At 36.8% G+C, this 20260-nt stretch overlaps 1 protein-coding gene across 11 annotated transcripts in view; it reads left to right on the top strand.

Moving 5' to 3' along the window:
• Positions 1 to 20260, top strand: part of TFDP2 (transcription factor Dp-2) — a 152993-nt gene that overhangs the window by 79564 nt on the left and 53169 nt on the right. The window contains exon 2 of one of the 11 annotated variants that reach the window (XM_055321138.1): positions 7821 to 7882. The exons of 9 other annotated variants lie outside the window; for them this stretch is intronic. The gene's annotated coding sequence lies outside the window, so the exon portion shown is untranslated. Of the gene's footprint in view, positions 1 to 7820; positions 7883 to 13379; positions 13433 to 20260 lie in introns of those variants that run through there. One more of the 11 variants, XM_055321137.1, reaches the window with a different exon arrangement.

Below are 20260 nucleotides of genomic sequence, written 5' to 3'. Positions count from 1 at the left end.
TCAGTTTCAGCTCAGATCATCATTTCAGGGTTGTGAGATTGAGCTATGTGTCAGCTCTGTGCTCAGTGGGGAATCTGCTTTGGATTCTCTCTCTCTCTCTCTCTCTCTTTAAGATTTTATTTATTTATTCATAGAGACAGAGAGAGAGAGGCAGAGAAACAGGCAGAGGGAGAAGCAGGCTCCATGCAGAGATCCCGACGTGGGACTCAATCCAGGGTCTCCAGGATCACGCCCTGAGCTGCAGGCGGTGCTAAACTGCTGTGCCACCGGGGCTGCCCTCATTCTCTCTCAAATAAATAAATCTTTAAGGGGAAAAAAGACTTTTCTCCTTATTGTTTTACAGGCAATCTTTTTTTCCTATTTCTATGAATAGATAATTCAGGAAGTAAAACATTTAAAGTTTAAAACCAAAGTCATTCAGAACATGAAACAAAACTAATTTAACTCATATAATAAAAATTTAACAGTATGGAAAGTTACAAACCAATCACACAGCTATAAAAGCAAAACCCCAAATTATTAGCAATAAAATTGACATTATAATGAGAGAACTATGTACCATGAACCATGTAGAATTTGTCTCAAGAAAAATGCTTGATTTAACTATAAGAAATTGCCAATAATACATTTATATAGATAGATCAAGAGGAGCCATATTTTTGTCTGAAATACTTTACAGGCTACATTTTAAAAATTTGGTCACTTCTTAAAAATCTCTCTGAAGTAGGAATTAAAAGATACGTATTTTTTCTAAAAGTCCATCTTTAAGTTATTAGCCAGTATCATATTTAAAACATTTCCAGGGGTGCCTGGGTGGCTCAGTGGTTGAACATCTGCCTTTGGCTCAGGTTGTCATCCCCAGATCCTGGATTCGAGTCTCACATCAGGCTCCCCATGGGGAGCCTTCTTCTCCCTCTACCTGTGTTTCTTGCTCTCTCTGTGTGTCTCTCATGAATGAATTAAATACATAAATATAGGGCAGCCCGGGGGGCTCAGTGGTTTAGCGCCGCCTTCAGCCCAGGGTGTGATCCTGGAGACCTGGGATCGAGTCCCACGTCAGGCTCCCTGCATGGAGCCTGCTTCTCCCTCTGCCTGTGTCTCTGCCTCTCTCTCTCTCTGTGTGTGTCTCATTAGTAAATAAATAAAATCTTTAAAATAAATATATAAATATGTGGAATAAAATAAAACATTTCCATTAGAAACACACATTCCTTTTTTTTTTTTTTTGAGACTTATTTATTTATGAGAGACACAGAGGCAGAGACACAGGCAGAGGGAGAAGCAGGCTCCATACAGGGAGCCTGATGTGGGACTCCATCCTAGAACTCCAGGATCACGCCCTGGGCCAAAGGCAGGCACTTAACCACTGAGCCACCCAGGCGTCACATGCACATTCCTATTTAAAACAAGAACAAGCTAAGAAGGTCCACTAGTGCCACTATTATTTACTTGATTTTCTGTTGCTTTGTTTTTTAAAGCCAGGTTTATTGAGGTTCTTATATGCAGTAAAATTGACTCTTGTTTTTTGTTTTTTGGTGTTTTTTGTAGTATATTTTGAGCTCTGCAACCTTGCTAAACTCATTAGTTTATTAAAATGTATTACTTTTGCTAGCTTTTTTTTTTTTTTTGCTAGCTTTTTTTATAGATTCTTTTGGATTATCTGTGCCAGCCAGCATTCTTTAGATAGACATTATTTGCTCATAATAAAATATTCTTTTTTTATCTATTGCTGTATCAAGGTTGCTAACATTTTGTTAAGGATCTTTTTTATGGTGGTAAAATATACATAACATAAAATTTACTATCTTAACCATTTTCAAGTGTGTACTTTGGTGGCTTTGAATACATTCACACTGTTGTGCAACCATCACCGCTGTCCATCTCCAATTTTTTTCATCATCCCAAACAAAAACACTCTACTCATTAAATAATAATTCTGTATTCCCCCTTCTCTAGGTACTGGTAACCATTGATCTCATTTTTTGTCTTTATGAATTTGATTATCCTAGGTGCCTTCCTTATGTAAGTGAAGACATACATTATTGGTTCTTTTGTCTGCCCTATTGCACTTAGCATAATATTTTCGAGATTTATCTATATTGTAGCATGTATCAGAATTTCATTCTTTTTTAAGGCTTGTTAATTAATAGCTTCTTTGCGACTGTTCAAGCAGGATAATTGGTTTGGAATTATCTAGTGATTTCTTGTTGGTTTTGAATCAGGTTAGTGCTGGCCTTATCAAATGAGTTGGAGAATGTTTTCTACTCTCGTATTTTCTGAAAGAGTTTGCATAGTGTTAAATTAGTTACTCCATAAATATTTGGTAGAAATTGCCAGTAAAGACATTTGGGCCTGGAGTTTTCTGGAGGCTATAAACTGAGAATTTAACTTCTGTAATAGGTATAGGACTACTCAGCCTGTTTTTTCTTGCGTGAGCTCTGGTAGTTTGTGGCTTTCATGAATTTGGAGATGTGTTTAATATTTGGGAATTTTCCAGAAATCTTTCTGTAGCTGATTTTTAGTTTAATTCTATTACGATCAGAGACTGTCCTTTGGAGGCTATTTAAATTGTTTTGCAGTTTAAAGTTTGTTTCAAGATCTATTGTGTGGCCTATCTCAGTTAATGTTCCAAGTGAACTGAAAAGACTAGATTTTGATGATGTTGAGTGGAGTTATCTGTAAATATTAATGATGTCAAATTAATTACTAGTGTTGTTCACAGTTTCCTGTGTTTCAGTGAGTTGTCCTATGTGTCTACTTTTCTGTTGATTACTGAGAGAGGAATGTTGGTCTCCAATATAACGGTGCCTTTTCTGTTTCTCCTTTGAATTGTCACTTTTTCTTACATATATATTGAAACTCTTTCATTGGGTACATGCACAGTTAAGATTGTTACATCTTATTTTGGTTTTTTAATGATGTTTTCTTTTTGTGATGTTTTTTGTGCATGTTTCTTTTGATGTTTCATTATGTAATACCCGATTTTATCTCTGGTAACAGTCCTTGTTCTGGGAATCTCTGAATTTTAATTAGGATCTCTAGATAATTTACAGTTAATGTAATTATTGAGATGTTGGATTTGAATCTGCCATATTGCTATGGGTTTTTTACTTCCTATGCGGTCCATCTGTTCTCTATTCCTTTTCTTTATTTTTCTGGATTTATTTTGTATAAATTAGATATTTTTCTTATTATTCCCTTTTGTGTTCATTTTATCTTTGCTGTTTGTTATACCTCCTTTTAAGTCTTTTATATTTAGTGTTTGTTCTGAGATTTACAGAGCTATCTACTCTGTAAGTAGATACAGTCTTCTTTCAAGGAATGTTATTGTATACATATATACTTCCTTTTCTGCTTTCTTATCTTTTATGCACTGTTAGCATACATTTTGTATTTACATAATGATAAACCCTATAATACATTGTAAGTATTTTGGTTAGGTTCTTTTTTTAAAAAAAAAAGATTTTATTTGTTTATTCATAAGAGACACACAGAGAAAGGCAGAGACACAGGCAGAGGGAGAAGCAGGCTCCATGCAGGGAGCCCGATGTGGAACTCCATCCTGGGTCTCCAGGATCAGGCCCTGGGCCAAAGGTGGCACTAAACCGCTGAGCCCCCCGGGCTGCCCTGGTTAGATTCTTAGTTATCTTTTAAAATGATTAAAGAGGGGATCCCTGGGTGGCGCAGCGGTTTGGCGCCTGCCTTTGGCCCAGGGCGCGATCCTGGAGACCCGGGATCGAATCCCATATCAGGCTCTCGGTGCATGGAGCCTGCTTCTCCCTCTGCCTGTGTCTCTGCCTCTCTCTCTCTCTCTCTCTCTCTCTCTCTCTCTCTCTCTGTGACTATCATAAAATAAAAAAATAAAATAAAATAAATAAAAAAATAAAATGATTAAAGAGGGCAGCCTGGAGACCCAGGATCGAGTCCCGCGTCAGTCTCCCTGCATGGAGCCTGCTTTTCCCTCTGCCTGTGTCTCTGCCTCTCTCTGTCTCTCATGAATAAATAAAATAAAATAAAATAAAATAAAATAAAAATAAAATAAAATGATTAAAGATAGGAAGAAATTTTCCTCCAGTCTATTAATGAGAAAGTTGAAATAGTTATTTTAAAGCCTGTGTCTGATATTTCCAAAATCTGGGTCATATATTAATCTGTTTCTATTGATTGCTTTAGCTCTTTTTTTTTTTTTTAAGATTTTATTTATTTATTCATGAGAGACAGAGAGAGAGAGAGAGACCCAGCCAGAAGGAGAAGCAGGCTCCATGCAGGGAGCCTGATGTGGGACTCGATCCCGGGACTCCAGGATCACACCCTGGGAGGAAGGCAGGCACTAAACTGCTGAGCCACCCAGGGATCCCCCTGATTGCTTTAGCTCTTGCAGTAGGTTTTTTTTTTTTTAACCCTCTTTTGTATGTGTGTTATAATTTTAATGCCAGATATTCTATATAAAAGAACAGTAGTGGAACACCTGGGTGGCTCAGTGGTTGAGCATCTGCCTTTGGCTCGGGGCGTTATCCCTTGGTCCTAGGGTCGGGTCCCACATCAGGCTCCCTGTGGAGACTCTGCTTCTCCCTCTGCCTATGTCTCTGCCTCTCTAATGTCTCTCATGAATAAATAAATAAAATAAAATAAAAGACCAGCAGAGATTGAAGTAAATACTATTTATACCTGGAAATGGGCACATTTCTTTAGTTAGGCCATTTGTCTGTGGGATTGAGTCAGTCAGGAGTTGAGCTGGGTTTGAGTTCTAATATTGCTTTGATTGTGTTATTGTAGCTCAGGGGAAGAGGCTGAACCTTTAAGAAACATCTTGGTCTTTAGAAAAGGGAAATGATTCTTAATATTGCATGATGGTGTTATAGCCAGACCTATGTGAGTCATTTTGAATCCTATGAGAATAGGATATGTATAAGTTTATATGAAAACAAAAAAAAAAAGATTATCTTTTGAAAAAAAATTAAATTTATTTGAGAGCAAGAGTGAGAGAGAGCGTGCATGCAAGCACACACAAGCAGGGGAAGGTCAGAGGGAGAAGCAGACTCCCTGTCAAGCAGGGAGCCAGTTGTGGGACTTAATCTGGTGATTACAGGATGATGACGTGAGCCAAAGGCAGATGCTCAACAAACTGAGCCACTCAAGCACTCCAAAACACAGTGATCTTTAAAAATATAATTTAATGAGAATCATCTTGTTAATCACTAGCAGTGCTGCCTATGTCTGTCTCTTACAGGGTAATAGAGTAAGGGAGCAAAATATTCTTACTTATTTCAGAAAAGGTGAAACTTGAAGCTTTGGCATCTCATGGACTGCCAGTGTTTCTGCAGAGGAAGGGGGAGGTGATCTGTTTCGAGTAGAGGCAACATTACTCAGCAGTACTTACTGGGAATGAACTTTTAATGAGGCCATGTAAAAGACTAAAGTAGTGTTCCTTAGCTTAGATACACACTGGAATCATCTGATACCTTTATTTTTTTTAATTTTTTTATTTATTTTCATCTGATACCTTTAGAACAACACTAATGCCTTGGTCCCACCCTCAGTGATTCAGATGGAGTTGGTTTGAAGAGTGACTTGGCTATAAGTTTCCCATTTGACTCAAATGTGCAGCCAAAGCTGAGGATCACTCCTCTAAAGGCTTACAGAAATCCTGTGAGGTGTTAGAGACCTTGTAAGGCCTGGAGGATTTGTAGTAGCAGATGGAAGAAATATCAAAGGATATTTAAATTATTATCATTGCTGTGATATACAGAAAAAGCGATTGTTTTATTATGTACTAAGAAACATAAAGGATAACTCAATAAATGAAAGTAATTCTATATTCTTAAAAGAGAAAAAGAAGTATTTTAAATTTGACAGTTCTTTCCAAATCAAATAAAAACTACATAATGCCATTTCAATCAAATCTTGTTAGAGTTGTTTTTTTTTTAAGATTTTATTTATTTATTTATTCACAAGAGACACACAGAGAGGGCAGAGACACAGGCAGAGGTAGAAGCAGGCTCCATGCAGGGAGCCCAGCGTAGGACTCGATCCCCGGGTCTCCAGGATCACACCCTCCGCTGAAGGTGGCGCTTAACTGCTGAGCCACCTGGGCTGCCCTTGTTAGAGTTTTTTAAAACCAATAGTGTCACCTACCACCCTGATCTTGGATTCCTTTTTTTTTTTTTTCCTGATCTTGATTTCTAATACCATTCTCCAATAAAAGGATCCAAGCCTCCTTAGAAAAATAGCTAATATAGGTTTAGGGCAGGAAATATACAAGATGAAGCTGGAGTACTTTAGAAAACCAGAAAGCAAGGAAGTAGTAAAAAAAAAGGGAGGGGGGTAGATCATGCCAAAGCAACACAGGAGATAATCTGAAAAAGATCCCAGTGGCCAAACTAGAGCAGTTTGAGCAGCAAAATAAATAATGCAAGATAAGATTTTAACTTTAAGTATAAAATAAAAATACATGATTGCATACTCATATAAATAGTGATTGAATAAATAAGTGAGGGAGAAGAGACAAGTCTCCATACAGAGTTCCAAATAATTTATTTACACACTAATTTAGAAACTTCTTCAAGAAGGTAGAGCTTAAACCCTCCACCCATTCTGTGAGTCTGGGGTGCATTTAGTGGGGTGCTTCCAAATTATAGTTTATGGAAACACAGGGTAGAGGTGGGAGGGTAACTTTACAGTAGAGAAACCTAAAAAAATAGCCCTGGCCAGTTGATCCTTTATCAGTCATAAATCGTGTTGATAGCTGGTACCCTTAATATGATGTGATGAGATCTTCCTCCCAATAATTTGTAACTCTAGTCTGAGAAAAAAATCAGGCAAACCCATATAGAATGGCATTCTACAAAATACCGGACCAATACTTCTCAAAACTGTCAAGGTCATCAAAAACAAGGCAGATCTGAGAAATTTCACAGACCAGAGGAGGCTTAGTAAACATAACTAATAAATAAATTAAATATTGGCATTACACACAAATGCAAATGGATAATAAAAATATAAATACATATTCAACTTAACCAGTGATCAAATGCAAATTTAAATAACAAAAGCCAATGTTTGCCACTCAGTTTAGCAAAGATTTTGTTTTGTTGTTATTGTTGTTAATACCCACTTTGGAGTTGGTAGAGGCAGATCTGGAACTTAGAGTGATAAACCTCTTTGGAGGATGATTTGTTCAGTGTATTTCAAAAATCTTTAAAATATGCAAACTCTGACTCCACATTTTCTCTTCTGTGGATTTATCCTAATTAAAGGAAGACTTGTGTGAAGATTTTAGCAAAGAATGTTCAGCACAGCATTGTTGATGAGAATGAAAAATTGGCGGGGGGAGGGAGGGTGTGCCTGGATGGCTTATTTGGTTGGGCTGCCTTCCGCTCAGGTCATGATCCCTGGGTCCTGGGATCAAGCCCTGCATTGAGCTCCCTACTCAGCCAGGAGCCAGCTTCTCCCTCTCCCTTTGCCTCGTCCCCTGCTTGTGCACATGTGCGTGCATTCTCTCTCTCTGTCAAATATGAATGAATAAATAAATAAAATGAAAAATTGGAAGCAGTGTGATAAATACTGAGTATTGTATATTCTATAGATGTTATAAACTAAACAACTTATTGAGTTCAAAGAGTTAAAACCAGCATGTACAGCACGATCCCTCCCACTGCTTTCTTTGGAAAAAGAAAAATATGTGGCATAGAAAAAGACTTGATATGTGTATGTAAAACATTCATTATAGTTATTTCTGGGTATTTGAATAATGGATGATTTTTATTTTCTCCTGTTTACTTTTATTTATCCTTCTTATTCTTTATATCTACTTCTCTTAGGAGTATGAATCAGGGGAGAAAAAAAGCATGAATCCGTGTTAAGTCCTCTGGGAAGACAATTGGTAATATACATCAAACTTAAAACAGTTGATATATTTTCACCTAGTAAAACCCTTCTGGGAGTTTGTCATCAGAAAAGAATAAGAGAGGGGCGCCCGGGTGGCTCAGTTGGTTAAGCGTCCAACTCTTGATTTGGGCTCAGGCCGTGATCTCAGGGTGGTAGGATTGAACCCCACATTGGCCTCTGCACTCAGCGTAATCTGCTTGTCCCTCTCCTTTTGCTCCTTCCTCTGTTGTCTGTCTCTCTCTCCCTCAAATAAGTAAATAAAATCTTCAAAAAAAGAATAATAGATTTGAATGTGGAAGTGTTTATTACATTTTTTTTACATAATTATAATGGCAAAATAAGGAGATTGTGTAAATATCCATTTGTAGGGAAATAAAATATGGCACATGTTTACAGTGGAGTATTGTGCATTCATGATTGTGTTTAGAGAATGTTTGTTGAGGTCCTGGAATTCCCTTTTAGACTTTTGCTCAGAATGGCATCCGTGATCCTGATTCATTCCCCCATGTTCTTTTGTTGTAGCCTCAGATAAGAAAATAAGAAATGGATTCTTTCTACTATTTTGTGTAAATAACAAAAATTAGTAAATTACTTTTTTCCCTAAAATCATTCCCTTATATATATTCTGTTTGGCTTCCTCAGTTTCAATTTATTTGCTTTGCTTTTAAGGCTATGAGTGTTGTGAACCTTTTCACTATTCTGTGCTGTCTGAAGTGCTCTTCTCCCTGCTTTTACCTTCCTTGCTGACACCTCCTCATCTTCCAGGTTGCAGCTTAAATATCACTCCCTGCAGAGAGATCTTCCCAGTGCACCTTGTCTAAGGAGCACACGTGGAATACTCCTTCTGAGCTCTCTGATGCCACTAGTTTCTTTCCTAGCAATGGACACAATTGGTATTTTTGTATTTGTTTGCTTGTTTATAGTGTTTCCTCTATTAGACTGTAACTTCCTGAGGCTAGGGATTATATTTTTTCCTTCTCCCATGTATTTTTAGGTCCCCCACTTAAGGCTGGCATGTTGTAAACAGTAAATATGTGTAGATTGAATGAACTAATAACTTAATTTTGCAGCTTTGGCAACATCTCATTTAGAATTTATCATGTAATTTAATCGTTATAATTTAGATTGTAACAAAATTACTCTTTTTTAACAAAATTATTCTTACAGCACATTGATCTTAGCTATGTGGACTTGATATTTTAATGTATCTTATGGACTATGTGGACTTGATAATTTAATGTTTTTTATGTAAGAATATACAGGTAGGAGATTAGGTTAGACCCAAGAAGTAAGAGAAGTTCTTATAATAGAGGTGGAAATACTAGTGGATGCTGTGGAGTGGATGGACTAACGGGGTAAAGAAGAGGAGAAAAGATATTTTGGACAAGATTGTTACATGTGCTTTTTTAAAAAGTAGACAATTTTGTCAGCAAAGTTTTAAGTTCATAGTAAAATTAAATGGAAGGTATGCTCTCATTCCTACATAAGTTTGTTGTTTTGTTAATTTCTTTATTATGGTAAGATACACATAACATAAAACTTATTCTCGCCATTTTAAATATACCATTCAATGGTACAGAATATATTCATAGTGCTGTGCAACTATCATAACATCCATCTCTATAATTTTTCATCTTGTAAAACCAGAACTCTGTATCCATGAAGTAGCAAAATTATTACTACAAAACTCTTAGAAGAAAAGATCAGGGGGCACCTGGGTGGCTCAGTGGTTGAGCATCTGCCTTTGGCTCAGGTCGTGATCCTGGGGTGCTGGGAATGAGTCCTGCATCTGGCTCCCCGCAGGGAGCCTACTTCTCCCTCTGCCTATGCCTCTGCCTCTCTCTGTGTGTCTCTCATGAAAAAATAAATACATCTTAAAAAAAAGAAGAAAGAAAAAAATGTCTGTATTTAAAGATGGGAAGAGGAAGAGGAGCAAGTGAAGGTGAAATTACTTTTTCTTTTGAAAGATTTTATTTATTAGAGAGAGAGAGAGAGCATGAGCTGGGAAGTTAAGGTTGTGGGGGGGGGGTTGGGGGGCTGGAGTGGGAGGAGAAGCAGGCTCCCTACTGAGCAAGGAGCCAGATGATGTGATGATGCGATGTGGAGCTCCATTGCTGGACCCTGGAACCATGACCTGAGTGGAAGGCAGACACTTAACTGTGACTGAGCCACCCAGGCGCCCCGGGGAAGTTACTTTTTATTGCAAGATATTTTTAAGAAACCATCACTTAGCAAAGGAACCCTTTGCTTTAGGTGTAGTTCTCATCAGGATGATTAGACATTTTATTTCAGAATGTGATTAAGTATAGGAAACTAACATAGGTAATCTCCATTCCCTCACAACTTGGACCTGGCAGAGACATGGGTCCTAAAGTAAGCAGGAATGGGCGAATAAAAACTATGGTTGTGCTATCATAGTATCATTTCTGCCTACAGAATCAGAAAGGTACCTGCAAAATGTGGTCAAGTTACCAAAGCATAGGAAACTAGTCTGAATAAGTTAGCATATACCTGGAGGAGTGAATACCTAGCCCCCTTGGGTGTTCTCTATGCAACCAGTGGTTCTAAATAATATAATAATGCTTGAGTGGATTTTCTTTGTTTTGTTTTGTTTTCTTTTATTTATTTTTTGAGTGGATTTTCTAAGAAGATTAAGGAGAAGTTGTTTGAGAAGACCTACACAAGATGTATTTTGTTACGCCAGTAGGAAGACTCATCATTCCCCCAAAGTGTGTGATACAGTAATAAAGGAACACAGAAGCTAGTGATTATGCTACTTGCCCAGAAAGGCCTGGAAGTAGATTGAAGGGCAGAGTAAGTGTGGAATTTGGGACTGGGGAAGGGGTCCTGGCATGGAAGGCAAGCATAGAGGAGGAAAATGGAAGAATAGGGAGAGGCTTGAGGTCAGATCTGTTGGGTAGACAGTAGAGAACAGGTCAATTTGCTTCCTAGCTCATTGCATGATACATTATAGGCTCTCAGTTTTTGTTGAAGAAAGAATGAATGATGGTTAGGGAAAAGAAAAATCGCTCCTGCAGGAACCATTCGTGATGAAATCCTGCGTGGGCCCCACTTTATCTTACCCATTACTTGATCTCAGTCATCACATGTCTTCCTGACCTTGGGTTGCTATTAGATTTATTGTGAGAACATCTACTAGGGGCACCTGGATGGCTCAGTTGGTTAAGTGTCTGCCTGCAGCTCAGATCATGATCCCAGTGTCCTAGGATGGAGCCCTGGGTCAGGTACCCTGCTCAATAAGGAGTCTGCTCTTCCCTCCTATGCTTCACACACACACACACACACACTTTCTTTCACACTGTCTCAAATAAATAAAACAACAACAACAAAATACCCACACATACTAAATGTGTGAATGTTCCAGGTAGTGTATATTTGAATTTCTAATCATTGTCCAGCTCTGGCGGTGGGACAGGAGGAGGAAGTGATACTCTATTTAGAAGTATGATAAGTATATCTGAGTACTGAGAAGTTTAATTTCCTTTTGTTTTAAGACTATACTAGAATAGGTGTGACCATATCTATCTAGCCCCTAAATATTCTGGCCTTCGGTGACATGTATAAGCACTTTTAGCTGACCTGACAGGTTAAAGGTGTGCACTTATTTTCTGTGTGTGATTTATGGTGAGGTGATCAAGAATGGGGAGTTTAAAGTTATTCCCACATATGTAAAACTAATGGGATGCCATGTAATTTCCAAAGTTCTTTTTTTATTCAAACTCCTCTGAAATCTGATAGTCCACAGAAACTCAGTGTATCAAATTTTAACTGATTCCTTTACTCAAATATAGTGACCTCACATCTGATAGTGAAAACAGATTTTAGGATCTGAAAAGACACAGGGCCAAAGCAGTTGTTTTCTCAATTTTAAGCTATTATATAATTGCAACACAAGTAATTAACTCCCTTAAGCATGTAAGTGTAATAGGTGGTACGGAATCTGTTTGCAAAGAAAAGTTTCACTAAGAAAAGGCTCTCTTTGATCTGTTTCATTCACATATATCTATTTGCAGGTCTAATAGGCCCTGCTTTAGACACTGAGGATACAATACTGAAGAAAGCACAAAATCTTTGCCCTCCTGAAGCTGTTGTCAAGACATACTCTCAGAGGGGAGTATTTCAGATTAGGTGGTAACTAATCAAAAAAGGAAAGAGATATCTTCATCTATCTAGGAGAGCTCACTAAAGACAAGGATTTTTGTTTTGGCTTTTGTCTCTTGTGTTCACTGCTATATCTTCAGAGCCCCAAATAGCGCTTGGCTCATAATAGGCATTCAGTAAATATATACCATTGATCAAAGTGTTTATTATTTTGAATTTGTATATAATCATACCCATGTACTTTAGTAAATGATTTTTGTGTCTAGCTAGTTGAAAAATTTTATCTGTTACCTTATTTTTACATTTGTTAGCTACTTTTAGTTTCTCCTTATACCCAAATATCAGGATTCAGGAAAAGCTTATTAATATTAATAATTAGTCATATGGCGATCAGATATTGCGAAGGATAGATTTAGAAAGGAACTTTAAGAGGTCATCTTTTTTTTTAGCTTCCTGCCTAGGAAAAACTAAGTAAGATGATTAGGTATGTGTTTTTAATTAATCGTTTAAAAAAACTAGGACAACATACTGGGGTTCTCTTGAGAAAATGGAGAAAGGTACTTAACCCTAGATATAAAGATACTAACCTGAAAAATTTAGAACTTCTAACTGTGTGGGAAAGGGAAAAAAAATCGAGCACAACTAAGCTGCTCTTTGTTGATATCAGAAATGGGCCTGTCATTCATTTTGGCATTGAAACATAGCCTCCTATCTCAGGGGGCAGGACTAGGACTTTTTTTTTTTTTTTTTTTTTTTTTCCTCCCAGAGGAGCTGGACAGTTATTACAGGTTGAAAAGCCCCGGCCAGTTTTTCAAGAGTTTCTCCTCCTTTCTTTTTCTTTTTTCTTTTTCCTCCCACACCCCCCCCCCCCGCCCCCCCAACTTCTGGTGCTTTTGCTCTGCTTTCAAGATGCATTAAGGTCTCCTGCTTTGTGACTGCTTTGGAACCAGCAAATAGCCTGACATGTACAATTCGAATTATGCAGATTTCATGAGTAAGTTTAATCTTGTTTTTTTAGCCAGTTAAAATTCAAGTGATATTTAGAAAAATGTTAACTTGGAGTTAGCCATTTTATCATTTTACTGCTTTTATTTTAAGCATATTTTTTAAAACAACCTTTAATCTAATGAGAAAGTAAGATTCTCCACATTAAAAAGCCCCTGTGTCTCTTAAGACTTAAAACTTCCAGTTTCTTTCAGATCATCTTGTTGTTGTATTAGACAGTCTTTGTAGGTCTTTTGAAAGCCAGTTACCTCAGCGGTTTTCTTGAGCATCTTTTTAGTTTTATGGAGAAGTATTTTAAATTGAGCTTTCCTGAGCTCGATTGCTTATGTCTGACACAGTCTCAAGTTTCCACTGAATGGTAACAAAGACTGTAGAGTGTTGTTGGTGCTGCAGTGAGAGGCATGCTTCTTTAGACCAGGTAAGAGAGATCATTTTGTTTCTTACTGCTGGGTGAGTTTTTACCGCGTTTATTTTATATTCCTCCAGCAGCAGCAATATTAAGTTGATAAATAGCCAAGAGCACGCTGAATTCAAGACGTCCTTGCTTGTTGCAGACAGGAAAACTACAGGGTATGGGGGGTTGGGTTGGCCGGGGGGGAGGGGTAGAGTAAGCTTAGTTTATCACTCAGTTACTTATATAAATCAACTAAAATGTGAAAATGATCCTGGAGCTCAGTTTTCCTCGTTCAAGAACTGAGAAAGCAGTTGAGGAAATGAATTAATTTTGAAGGGACTTCATAGTTATTACTTGTGAATGCAATTCAAATGATAGTTTTTACTTTCATTTTTTCCCCCCAGTAGTTAATAAAATAAGCTTTTGCCCTTAACTATACATTTTCTTTTAATTTATGAAAACTTTTAAATTGTCAGCAGCAAAATACGCTTCCTCGGGATCTTTGAAATAAACCTGACACTTAAAAAAAATTTCAGCTTCTATAGCTGTTTCATTCCTTTTTTTCCCTAGTACATTTTTCTTAAAAGTATTTGTGCTTTGAAAATGTCAGCTGTATTCTAATGAAGCTCAGGCATTGTTTGCTCATAAAGGGGCCGGTGCATTCCACTGCTTTATGGTTTATTATGAGGCACAGTGTGAGAGTGTGGGTGGCACCATTTGGTGTCTGCCTCTTGGGGTAGTGACTGCCATTATGTTAGTGTTGGATTGGCAAAGAAAATATAGCATGTAAGATCCTATATGAATCTGAAACCTATGAAGAAAATCTTAGCCCTAAATAATACCGAGTGATCCCGGAATGTGTGACAACTTGATTGAGTTGATCAAGTATACTCTCTAAAGTCTGCATTTCAGTTACAATTAACACTCTACCAGTCACATCTCTTGTTTTTTTGATGTATATAACATTTACTCATCCTTTGAATTTCAATAAGGAAGTGAATGTTTCTACATAGATTATGACATTTTAAGTAGATACAGTAAAATTTTAAATAATACACTTACTTTTAAAAAAGAGTTTTAAGGAACTTAATGTGGGTGGGGAGGGGGAGTGGAAGAGGAGGTCAGGCAGAGAGAGCCTTTCTTTCAGTTAGGAAAGCCCTGATGAAGAAAAAAAGCAACAGATGTTTCTTCTGTTACAATTGAGGTTGTTTTATTCAAAATTCACAGTAGCTGGAATGGGGAGGGGAGGTCGTAAATCTGACTTAATCAGGGAATAAATAAAACTTAGTCATTTAGAATTTATCCTTTTATACTTAGAATTTGAGAATTAGTAGAATAACATACCTTTTGGAAAGGCTTTTTTTTTTTTTTTTTTTTTTACTAAAAAAGTGTAATTAATGGAGACGTGAGAAAGTTAATTTTAGTGCATGTAAGTTATGGAAAAAATGACCTTTAAATCCTACAGAATATTTGGGAAAAAATTTTAGCCATTATAAAATACATAAGGAATACTTAGGTTGCAAAAGTTTGTAATTGCACAATAGATACTAAGGCTCAAAATGCAATTGCATTATGAAACATTATTTGCATATAATGTGAGAAATCCTTTTATCTTGAGTGAGAAGCATAAGACTTATTCCAAAAGATCTCTGAATAAGAAATGTGAGAGAAATATTTTTAATTTAACTGAAATTAACCTTTAAACAGATAGTAAGCTTGGGTTGGTTGCTAATGGACAGAGAAGAATGTTTATTTGCTGTAAAGTAGCAAAGGAAGAATTTGGAAGCAATATGCATGTAATGAAAGCAGTTAAAGTTTAAAAAATAGTTTTTGAATTTGTGGAATTCATAATGAGTAAAAAACCTTTCCTTTTACAAGTAACCAAGAAACTGTGCTGTTGTATAGTGTACATTTATACACATTACAACATTATGTATTTCTTAGAGTTAGCTCGCGGAAAACCAGTGCTGAGCACCAGATCTTTCACATATCGGTCACTTAGTAAAAATTTGCCATACCCTAAACTGTAAAATTAGTAAGAATAGATGATAGCCAAAAAATTCTGTGAATGATAGTTCAAAATTTGTTTAAGGAGCAAATATTAAAATGGTTTTCTAAATGTTAATTGGCCTAAAGAGAAGACAGGAAAAGATACCAACACTCAAGGAAATCATTAAAGATTTCTCTTGCTTTTAACTGGGATCTGTGAGCTTCCCTGAAGATTTCCTTTGTTTCACATGATGGCAGAATTTAGATATTTTGAAGTTTTTAAGGTCATTGTTTTAATTAAGATTACACTAAGATTCTAAAGTTATCTTCATATGTTTTGCTTTTTTAAGGAACAGCAATAGGTAGCAGTTGAGCGTTTTTTTCTCTCTAAGATAAGTAAAATAACTTACATGGGGTTTAAAATGGGATTACAGGGGAACGGCTCAGTTGGTTAAGGGTCCAACTCTTGATTCGTGTCATGATCTCAGGGTTGTGAGATGGAGCCCCGTCGTCAGGTGTGGAGCTGCTTAAGGTTCTCTCCTTCCCCCCTCTCTCCCCTTCAACAAAAAATAAAATAAAATGGATTTGCAAACTATATAGGTCTGATTAAAGTAAATTCTTTTTTTTACCATTTTGATCAAAGTATATATAAATTTGATGAAATAGCCAGCCCTAAAAAAAATTGATGGCCCCACATGTGATATATAACTATGACAACATCCCAGACTGGAGTTATCAAAAATGTGTGTCACTTCAGATTATAAATGTAGGCATGATATTAGGTTATTTAACAGCATCGGCAACAACAATAACAGAAATCTTTGAAACTGTTAACCCTGCAAATTAAAAGCAATAAACTGAAAGAAGACTTTCGAAGTGAGGTACCTATGATTCTCGCCTTGTATATATGAACTCTTTAGACAAAACTGAGGTCTTGGAGAATCTGAGCCTTACCTATTCTTTGTTTTCCAAGTTAGAAAATATTCATAGAGAATGACTAATGTAAACATTCTCTCTGCCATGTGTGTATATGTGTGCAATTAGAAACAACAACCTAGAAATCTCATTTCTGAGGAGGAGGTCGGAGGGAAGATTTACCGGATGCCTATATTTTTCTGAAAAGAAGATCTTTTACATTGTTGTTTAGGAGCAGATAAAATAGTATGAATATTGTGCTTTTAGTGTAGTATGAGTTAACTCTTGCGAAAGATCCAGGAACCTATCATGTAATAACAGCATTACTTCTTCCTACCAAGTTTTAAGCAACCAATTTGTAAATGAACTTTTGGATCTTGACTCTAAAGCTAGAGACCATCAGTGGGGGGCTTGTTTTTCGGCACTTTGCTCACTTATGGTACAAAGTTTGTCCTCTCTTGGCAATTTCTCTGACAGAAAAATGAAGAGACTGCTAACTGAGCATTTACGGTGTGCCAAGTAGACCCAGGGAACTTATGTGTTAAAGTTTGCAAAATCTTTTTTTTTAATCTTTCAGTGGATAAAATTTTAATTAAAAGATTTTTGTTGATAGTGATGTCTAACTTTAAGATTTCTTGCTCTTCAAATGTAATTTATATGTACCTTCAATAATAGCTCTCAAATGGAACATATTATTGAAATAAGATATTGATCGTTGAAATTTTGAGTATGGTATTATGGATTTTAATACTTTCTAATTTGCTAGGAAAAAGAACTGCTTTGAAACTCTAATTTGTGGGTGGTCTTTGGTCTGTTTGAGAGTTTAAGTGTCCTAAAGTTTTTTTTTTTAACTTTTGTTTTATCCTAAAGTTTTAAATTGATTTTAATAATCCAACTTTTAAATGGTAAGTATATCTACAGGCAATGCCATATTGCCGTCTTTTATAAATATTGGAAAAATATTTCTTGGCTATAAATTTTAAATGATGTATTTGTTAACAGTCTGGGGCAGGTTACCGTCATAGAGGGGTTGTGGGCTTCTTCAGGAGAATGATTTCCAATTAAGTGCACTTGGGTATTCTAATACTCATAAATTCTGATCTTTGTGGGTGCACCCAGCTGCCTTGATCTACTCTAGCCATTCAGTGGCTGTTGGTAGGAGATAAAATGTGCTCCCTTCCGCTCACTCTTTTATTAGGCATGCACACAGTGTCTGTGTGCCATCTGGTGGGTGTACTAGCTGTGGTGATGGTGCTGGATGTAGTAGGGGTTGGATGTAGGCTAACCGTTGAAAAGATGTAACATGCAAAAACAAGAGACTGAACAAGTAAGGGTCACTAAGCCCATTCTTTTTTAAAAATTTAGACAGAGATGAATATAATAGAAAGAGTCAAACTTATACTCCATTACTTCCCTAATTTGAACAAAGGGACCTTGAAGCAGTCTCCAGTATCGACTGATCATGAGAATCATTTGAGGCACTTGTTAAAAATAGGCATTCCCACCTTGTTTCTGATATTTTGGGTGTTGAATGGAGCCTAGGAATATGCATTTTTGAAAAAGAGGGACACTAGTTCCCCACCCTCCACCCTCTTTATATCTTTTTTTTAAGGTTTTATTTATTTATTTATTTATTTATTTATTTATTTATTTATTTATTTATTTATTTATTTATTTATGAGAGACACAGAGAGAGACACAGAGGGAGAAGCAGGCTCCACGCAGGGAGTCCGACAAGGGACTCGATCCTGGGTCTCCAGGATCAGGCCCTGGGCTGAAGGCAGGCGCTAAACCGCTGAGCCACCTGGGCTGCCCACCCCCTTTATATCTTATAACCAGGCACATTTGGGAAGAATTGCTATGAAGAATTGGAAGAGCCAAATTGTCTGAGGCCATATGGTAAACTAATTCAAGTATTAATCAGAAGATATATTGTCCCCAAAATGGGAAATTCTAATTTAGCAAGTGGAAGAGAAATGAGAAAGTTAAGATTTTAAGGCCTCCTTTGCAGAACAAGATAATAGAAAAGGACAAAATGACATGTTTTAACTAAAGATAAGCTAGTGAAAAAACTATAGGATCAAATCTGTAGGTGAGACAGATGTTTTTGGATAGACATTTAAAAAATACTGAAAGGAAAAGGTCCTACAAAGAAAACCTAGTGAGAATGGATTAAACGATTTCTAAGATCTTTTATTTAGTTTTGAGGTTTGATGAACTAAATGGAAACAACTATAATATTCCAAATACCAGAGCTTGAATTACGGAGCATGTAAGAAATGAAGAGGCCCTCTTTAAATCCTGGCATGCAGAAAGATAAAGAAAGAAATTTTTTTTCTCCTTTCAAAGTGAAGAATCCAGGGCATTTATGGTTTTAGATACCAGAGAAACCGGGAGCTAGGTAATCATTTTAAAAGGTGTCCTCCATGTAGAAATGCTTATCAAAGCCAAGAGAACAGATTTGATCCTCTAGGGCAGGTATGTAGAAAAGACTGACAGAAAGATTGATTGAGCCATTTAAGAGTATGCCCTTAAGGCTAAGAGGCCGTTTCTTGTTATGGCCATTTTAGGGTTCTTGGTTGGGTTCGTGGAAAGCCTTTCTTTGGTTCATGGAAAGATTCTGGTTAGGTGGTTTATTTTGGGGAATCCTAGAAGTGCTGTGTTCTGACAGCTGCAAAAACAGCTAGGCTTTTTTTCCATGCCTTTGAATATATTGGTATGTGTGTTTCAGATCTTGTGTCCTTACCTGAACTATAGAAACCTTGAATCCCATTGTAGAACCAAATATGGAAGGGGAGGTTCTAGAGGCCACTTGAACTACCAAAATTTGGAGATATTAGGAACTTTTATTTTCTGTTTCCCACACCTCCCATTTTTAGCAATGTTGTAGTTATGGTTATGTAGACATGCTCTATTTTACTTATCTTGCAGGTTTGGCATTTCCAGTTGGATATGCTGCCTTTTCAAATTAATTATGAGTTATTATTGTGTTTTACCTAGGAAGATAGTGCATTGAACTTATTTGTCAAATAAGGTGATAAATATCCTCTAAGCCATCCATATTGTAACATATATTGCTTTCTAGATGGCTGGCTGACATTAGAAATACAGCCTTAAGATGAGGAATCTTCTCCCTTTGCAAAATGAATTGGCCTATTCTAGAATCGACCTGTGACTTGACCTCATTAGTACTATATTTGAAACCAATTGATAGTCCTTTACAACACTTACTAAATAGTTAAAAGGGTAATACAGATAGGGAAGAAATGCTTGACACTCCTTTTCTGACTTTGCTTATTCTCTAGTGGAAATGTTAATCATGAATGAAGTAAAGGCATGTGATACTGTCACCTAAATAGGCAGATCTGCGGAGCAGAATAGAAAGTCAATAAATTGACCCAAATAAGTAATTGATCAAGGTAGCATTTCATATCAGCATGGGGGGTGGTGTGTGTGTGTAGATCATTCACTAAAAGTAGCCATCTGAAGGGAGTGCCTAAGTGGCTCAGTCAGTTAAGCATCTGCCTTCAACCCAGGTCATGATCTCAGGATCCTGGGATCAAGCTCCATGTCAGAGTCTGCTTGTCCTTCTTCCTTCTGCCGCCCCCACCCCCACCCCCAGGCCCGTGCGCTCTCATGTTCTCTCTCTCTCTCTCTCTCTCTCTCTCTCACTCAAATAAATAAATAAAATCTTTTTTTACAAAGTAGCCATCAGGGAAAAAAAATTGGGTCTTCTATTTCTCACATCAAATAAATTCCAGATGAGTCAAGGATATAAAATTTAAAATGAAGGCATTAAAATACTAAAAGCATGGGGGATGTTTAATGCAGTCTTAGTATATAATTAATGATAGCTAATTTCAAAGAACAGCATAGCCAACTGGAAATACCACACCTATAAGATAAGTAAAATGTAGCAGGTCTGTATATGATGTATACCTCCAAGGA

Source organism: Nyctereutes procyonoides, unplaced genomic scaffold (assembly GCF_905146905.1).
Source record: "Nyctereutes procyonoides isolate TBG_1078 unplaced genomic scaffold, NYPRO_anot_genome, whole genome shotgun sequence".
In the NCBI taxonomy this organism is placed as follows: Eukaryota; Metazoa; Chordata; class Mammalia; order Carnivora; family Canidae; genus Nyctereutes; species Nyctereutes procyonoides.
Note: the sequence above shows the minus strand (reverse complement) of the source record. Positions and strands in the feature narration are given on the sequence as shown.